This window comes from Notamacropus eugenii, chromosome 2 (genome assembly GCF_028372415.1).
Source record: "Notamacropus eugenii isolate mMacEug1 chromosome 2, mMacEug1.pri_v2, whole genome shotgun sequence".
Classification (NCBI taxonomy): Eukaryota; Metazoa; Chordata; class Mammalia; order Diprotodontia; family Macropodidae; genus Notamacropus; species Notamacropus eugenii.
Window position 1 is genome coordinate 446,360,138 of NC_092873.1, and position 7,870 is coordinate 446,368,007.

A 7,870-nucleotide genomic window follows, 5' to 3' on the forward strand; every position below is an offset into this window, starting at 1 on the left:
TATCTATCTATCTATCTATCTATATATATATATATATATATATATGTATAAACATATATTTTCATAAACCTATACTTGTTCTTTGGGTTTTATGTTTGTGCATATCTCTTCTTTCCTATCCCTCCTGCCTCCTCTACTTAATTTCTACACACTACCTTGCCTGCCTATTACTTGCCTACGCCCTCCAAGAATCCCTCCCCTATCCTCCCATTCCTATAAATCTAAACACACTTTTATCTATTCCCTCACCATCCCCTCTAAAGATTTTGTTACCTTCTTGCCCCCCTACTATTTTATTTCTTCTGAATTTAGAAGACTTTTATACTCTTCTTAATATATATTAATTGTTCCCTCTTGCATCCATTCCTGACAAAAGTAGGTTACCAGAACTACCAGCCCTCCTACCCCGTCTAATTCCTCTATGTCAGTACTTCCTCTTGCACCTCATTTGTTTAAAATAGTTACTCTTTTTAGCTATTCTTAAATGGTTTTATTTTAAAATTAATATCATGGTTGGGTTTACCCCAATCTTTGTTATGAGCTACTCAGTTGTTAATAAGACTTTTAGATATGCATTTGACATTTTACATATATAAAAGGTAAATAGTCTGTCTTTATGAATCTCTTATAAATCAGTCTTTGATATATATCTTATATTTCTCTTGGTTCTTGTATGTCAATTCTTCTATTAAGTTCAGAATTTTCATTAATGAAGTCTTGAAAGTCTGAGAGTTTATCAGATGTTCATTTATTTTTCATTTCAGACAATACTTAACTTTGCAGGGTATGATATTTTTGGCCAGAGTTCCAGTTTTTTTGCTCTTTGCTGTATTGTGTTCCAAGACCTGCAGTTCTTTAATGTCTCTGCTGCTATGTCTTGTGTAATTCTAATTGTGGCTCCATCATATTTAAATTGTTTTAATCTCAATGCTTTTAATATTTTATCCTTGAGATGGAGGGTTTGAAATTTGACTATGACATTACTATGAGTTTTCCTCTTAAGATCTCTTTTAAGTGGTAAATGATGGATTTTTTCTATTTCTATTCCCCCCCTTGTTCCTATGCTTTATAATGATTTTCTTTAATTATTTCTTATATTATTACATTAAGATTCTTTTTTGATAATAATTTTCTATTATTCCAATTATTTTTCTATTTTCTCTTCTTGATCTATTCTCTGTATCTGTTGTTTTTCTTATAAGATGTTTTACTGTCTCCTCTATTTTTTCATGATTCGTATTTTGCTTAATTATTTCTTCATCTCTTATAATTTGTCTGGCTTCAATTTGCCCAGTTCAGATTTTCAAGATGTCATTTTCTTCCTCAAGACTCTAGCTCTCCTTTTCTAATTGATTGACTTTCCTTTCATAATCTTCTTGTTTTCCTTTGATTATTCTTTTTTTTTTAAATTTTTCCTCCATCTCTGTCATTTGATTTTTAAAGTCTTTTTTAAGATCTTTTGTAAATTCTTTTTTGGGCAGGTGAGCATTTGATGTTACTCTTTGGGGGGATTCTTTCCTTCAGTATCCTCCTCTGAAGATGATCCTCTGGTCATCTCTGTTCCCACAATAGTTTTCTGTGGTTGGATTCTTTCTCCTTTACCTGTGCATTATTTTTGTGATAATAGATTAGTTTTTGTAATCACTGGTAGCCCTGGGGTATGGAAAATGCTACCTCTTGCCCAAATCCTCAGTTCTTCCCTGTATATTGGAACCAAAGCCAAACCCCCAGTTTTCTGTAAGTGCCCACAAGTCAGCTGCTGCATTCATCTGGTATGTGCTGGATCATTCTCTACCCACGGCTCTTCACAGTACAGCTGGGTCTGCCATTTCTTATCAGCAGAGGTTCACTCAATCTTCCTGGGCTCAAAAGTTTAACTCCCCTCACTTTCCCAGGGGTGAAAGTTCCTGTGGCTGGGGCCAAGGCAGCCTCTCAAACCAACTAACCCCAGAACTTGCCACTTGTTTTTCAAACAGCTTGTAGCTTGTTGTTAAATTAGAACTTAGCTTGGAGGTGTTTACTCTTCACAAACCTCATCCTGAGAATGTTTTCTTCTTGACTTGTTCCAGGAAGACTCCTGTTGTGCTCCTGTTCTTATTTATCTCCAAGCACAGTTTGTTCACCCTGAGGTGCTATTTTAACTCTTTTGTGGGGGAAAATCTTGAGAGCTTGGAATTATCTGAACTTCTCCACCATCTTCCCAGAATTATCTCTAAGAACAGGACTTAGAAACAAAGAAACTCCCAGATCCATCAAATAAGGGAGCTGTATGATCAATTCATCATGATCTAATATATGACAAAATCTTCAAGACCCATATAAAAAAATTTCCCCTACTCCACTTTGGGATCCATGGGAATTTATGCACATGGTACATGGTAGGGACTTAATAAATGTTTGTTGATTGATTTACTGATTGGTTTGTTAGCATATCATCTCCTCTATTAACCCATTCCACTATTAGCCAAACCAAAAGTAATCTTTCTACCCTAAGTAGTTGCATCTTGGGAATCTAATACCTGAAGCAAATTTAGTCAAAATGAAGCATATAGGGGAGTATTCAGAGTATAATCCATGTTTGTAGAATGCTTTGATGCTCAGAAAGGGTGTACCACCTCTCTTCACAGAATCTAGGTGTACCTGAACCACCTGATTACCAAGATGACCTAAGATGAGATTAGAGGAGAAGGGGAACTGAAGATACAAGTCATTTTTCAGTGATATAAGGTAGACCTCCAGAAAAGGAGTAAGATGCTCAGTGGTGGTACAATGAGCAGTACTGTAAGTCCAAGCACTGCCATTGGAAGGAACTCCTTTCTCGCAAATCAACAAAACTTCATTTACCTTACCTTCTTTAACTTTTGAAGCTCTAACTTTTGAATCATTCTTACCATACTTTTACGTTCTGTGTGTTTTGACAATGATAGTTTTTCATGTTCAGAAAGGAAATTGATAGGCACAAAATGATGTTTTTTCACAGCATTAAGATGGGTAGAAACAAATCCACCAGAAAGAAGGCTATGAAAGAACAAAAAAAAAACATAAGATTTTCATAATCTCATGTAATAGTTACACACACACACTCTCTCTCTCTCTCTCTCTCTCTCTCTCTCTCTCTCTCTTTCTCTCTCTGTACCCTCTGTATACCTATAGGCCTGATTAAGTATCTTCCACAGTTTAGGTCCTCAGTAGATATATAGGGTGTTTGGAAAGTCTTAGTGCAGGTTTAAGCTTTAGCAGTTTGAAATTTTTTTAAGCTATAATAGCTGAAAACTGCTCTGTGATGTTTGTGCAATCTTGTATGTTAAATAAAGGAATGAATGACTAGACAGCAGGTTCTTTAAGGGGTTGATTATAGTATAAGAACATAAATATTGAAGTTAGGTGGTACAGTAGAGAGAGCACCAGTGCAAGAGTCAGGAGGACCTGAGTTCAAATCTCACCTCAGACACTTGACACTCACTAGCTATGTGACCTCGGGCAAGCCACTTAACCCCAATTGCCTCATCCTGGGTCATCTCCAGTCATCCTGATGAATATCTGGTTACTGGATTCAGATGGCTCTGGAGGAGAAGTGAGGCTGGTGACCTGCACAGCCCTCCCTCACTCAAAACAAAGTCAAGTGCAAGTCATGTCATCATTTTTCTGATGACATGGTCTTCTTTGGCAATGAAGGACAAACACACTTAATGGTATAGAACGTGGACAAATCAATTTGCTTCTGACTGTGAAACTTGGATCTAGGACTAATAAAAATCATTAAGGAGGAGGGGTGGACTCCTTGGATAAGAAATACAAGATGTATCAGTAAATGTGAAAAAAAAAAATGTGAGATTAGACCTAAGTCCCCATATTTCATTCATTCTTCCAATGGATATTGTAAAAATCTATCCACCTACCTATCTATCATTGTCTTCATTTTGGAATATACTTCTTGGTACTCCTCTACCTCCAAAACTGTCTTTTGTAATAGAATTTAAAAGAAGATGGAGAGGGAGAGAAATCAGTGGCAATATATGAATACTTCAAATGATTAGTCACTTCTGCAAAGGAAAGATGATACGTATTTGTATCCTTTCTTGGGGCAAGCAATTATATAACTTTCATTTTCCTTTAAAAAATGTTTTCATTCTTTCCTATTATTTTACTATAGTCATTATTCAACAAGCATATATTAGGTACCTATTATATACAGAGACAAGTTCTAGATACTAAAGACAGAGTGACACAAGGATAAATGAAATTATCCTCAAGGGGTTTACAAACTAATGTTTCAAGTATTTGTAATTTTATCCATGTGTAAGTTGCTTCCTATACAGATGGATTGCAACTCCACACAATTTAGTAATCAAGCAAGCAAGGGAATAATCATTTTAAAGTGAGTACTATGTGGCAGATACTGTGCTAAGTATTAAAGAGAAAAAGACAAAGAATAAAATAAACCCTCCTGCTTCTACAATAGTAGTAGATGCTGTTCTGGAGTTAATGTGGTTAAGGAATTCATCACTCTAAACCTAACCAGTTGGTATTCCACTGTGAATTTAATCTGGATCTTATTCATACAGGAGATATTCAATCTGGCCTATATTCAAAACATCTCCAATTTGGTATGACCTCCCAGAGGTCTAGACCATTTGTGAAAATCTATTCCATACCACAATGAAGTAACAATTCAGTATTTAAGTAGAAATTACAATTTAATTATTACCTTAGAATGAAATTAGGGGGAAAAACATGGACACAAAATAGAACAACCCTTTTTAGTCTAAAGTTTTACTAAATCCATTAAATGCCCCATTCACCTTTTCTTTTAAGTTCCTTAAGAAAAATAGTGCTTCATGTCTGTCTCTAATTAGTGGAGTGCAAAGATACGTAAGTATACATACAATTACTTATTTGTCCAACTGTCTTAAGTCTTATAGAATTTTTAAAATTGCTAAAGCATAAAACCACACTAAGACTTTTGTAATATCTGTGCATGCTTGCACACAAGCATGGGAGGGTGTGTTTACATTTCCTAATAATTAGAATTAAGAGGTAATTTTGCTAGAGGTCCAACCTTAGGGTGAAGAAGTCTTTTTTTCTTCAAGTCTTTCCTCTGTCACATATTGTCTATACAACTGGGTATTTCAACTAATCTTGGTGTGGCTCGGGTCATTCCTTAAGACCATAAGATTCATGACATTGACTGGCCTATAGTGAGTTTTGATAGCTAGGGGAAAAACACAATTTATAGGCAATTCTTATGCCAAAAATAGTTTTTGAAAATAGAGTATGTTTCTTATGCAATTATCAAGCATCTTGTTTTAGCATTATAGTTTCAATATACATTTAGAGACATATGGTCTCTTCTTATTTGTAAGTCAGATGGAATGTGTAGAATAAAATGTTTTGGCATTTATATGGTTATCTACATATAAATTAATTTGTTAATTATACTTTCATTAGTTGCATATAAAGGAGTTTGCACAGAATACTTAATATTAGGTTTTGAGAGGAAATGAATTATAACTTATTGTGGGAATTTTATGAATTAGTAATTGAGAAGTGGTTATTGACCTAGTGCTATGATCTATGAAAAGCATTTATTATGTTACTGCCAAATCTCCTACTTTCTAAGGAATAAACATTTTAACCATCTGATATTGTGTTTTTCAATCCAATGAGTGAGCCAAATAAAGACAGATGGAAAAAAGGATGATCTGTAATAACTTTCCTTCAAAGTGCTAAATTAAGATTTCTGCTTTATAGCCCCTTAAAGATTTCAGTACAGGGTAAAATCTGAAATTAATCCCCAAATGATCATAGCTTTATTTTGGTGTGATGGAATGAATCTAATGATAGTGACTAAATGACTGAAAATCATTTTCAATTCAATTCAATTCAACCATATTCAAAGCCTAGAGGAACTAAAGATAAAAAAGGGAGGCATTATGGATCATTATCTATTGAAAATCATTATTAAACTTTCAGCATATATTCTGTTATCAAATATGCAAGGGGAGAAATTGTATGTTGTACCCTAGAATGTTCTAGTAAATGTATAACAGTTGGCTCTCTGGAAAAAAAAAAGTTCCTAGAACTTACGTTTGAAAGTATAATCTACATTTTAAATAATGACTTCATCGTTTTCATAAATCTCAACAACCACATTTCCCTATATCTCAACAATCAATAAAATAAAGAATAAAGAAACTCATTTATTTTTTCCTAATTTCCAAACTTCAAATGCTCACACTGAAAATTTGACAAGTCACTTGAGAGCTGAAACAAACTGACTCCAGTACACCACTGCTGGCACAGATTTGTATCCTGAATATTGATTACATAAAATATTGCAAATCACATAGTAGAGTTTTAGACTGGATGCAGAACTGATTTGAGTTTGAATCACAACTTTTGGTACTTAATGACTATGTATCCATGGGCCAATCATTTAACTTCCATGAGTATCCATTTCTTCATCTGTTAAGTGAGATCAATATCTGTCATAGTAACCTCAGGGAGTTGCTATGAAAATCTAATAAGATGGAGCACAGAAAAAAAACAACACATGGAAATCTTTATAATGATACATAATTATTTGTTATTACTACTATTACGTTACATTAAGCACTTGAAAATACATAATGAATTAATTAATAACAATATGAGACTACAATATGAACTTACAGAACCACATCCAATGAGGAGATAAAATAGTGTCTGGGGTCTAATACATTGTCATGTGATTTAATTGCTACAGATATTAAGTATTCAACAGACAATTTTTTGATCATTGGTCACAGAATAATACTCTGCAACAGGGTTCTGAAAACTTATCACATCTTAAGATTTTATACATTTTGTCTGATTATCTTTTTCCTCCTTAGGTTCTCAATAATAATTGAACCAAAATTAAAGATTTTGTTTTGTTGTGGATGAATTGTCTTTCTAGCTATTGGATTGGTTGCTTGGAATTCATTACCTTTCATTAGCCTGTAAATCATGTGAATCACAATTTTTGTTTAACTTGGATTTGAACAAAATATGGTAGTTTGCTTTTGGTAGAGAGGGAACTATGGCACTTATTTGGACAACTAAAGTCTGCTATCACTAATATACCACCTCAAGGCCAGACTTGTGATTTATTTCAACAGCTCCTCATCCTCTTACAATCTAGGTCATCTGTAGTCAGAAAAAAAAAAAAGCCACCTTTGTGAATCCCGCCATCCATCTTCACTCAAACAACTCTCTATTATCCTAAATCTATTACTATTTTTTTCCTTATGAACAAGTCTTCTTAATATGCAATGATATAACATACTTGGATCCCATTTTCACCAAATAATTATTTACACATACACACACATATACATACAGATACACATACACACATATACATACATACGTGTGTTTAGAACCTATAAATAAGGTTAAAAAAGTATTAGGTAAGAGGTACATTAATAGTATATTTACTAGAATACTATAAAGTTTCCTGTTGTCTCTTTATTTTTAGTATGCATTGGATTAGATGGATGCTCAGATGCCTTCCAACTTTAAAATTCTATCATTCCATGAGAGTATTTTGGACATGGAGCTGTCAGATCAGCATGTTCAATTATATTTTCATCTGTTCATAGAGTTTACTACTGTGGAATTCATTTAAGTTGTATCCTGTTAAGCTCAATGATTTAAAATGAATTTATTCCCCCTGTGATTTACCTGCATTATCTTCTACATGTGAGCTTCCAACTTCTATTTGAATCTTTCTCTCTCTCTCTCTCTATGTATATATATACATATATATATATATATTCATCATGTCTATTTCTTAACCATCTATCAGCATGCAATAAGAAATCCATTGAATATATCAAAAGTAAAACAT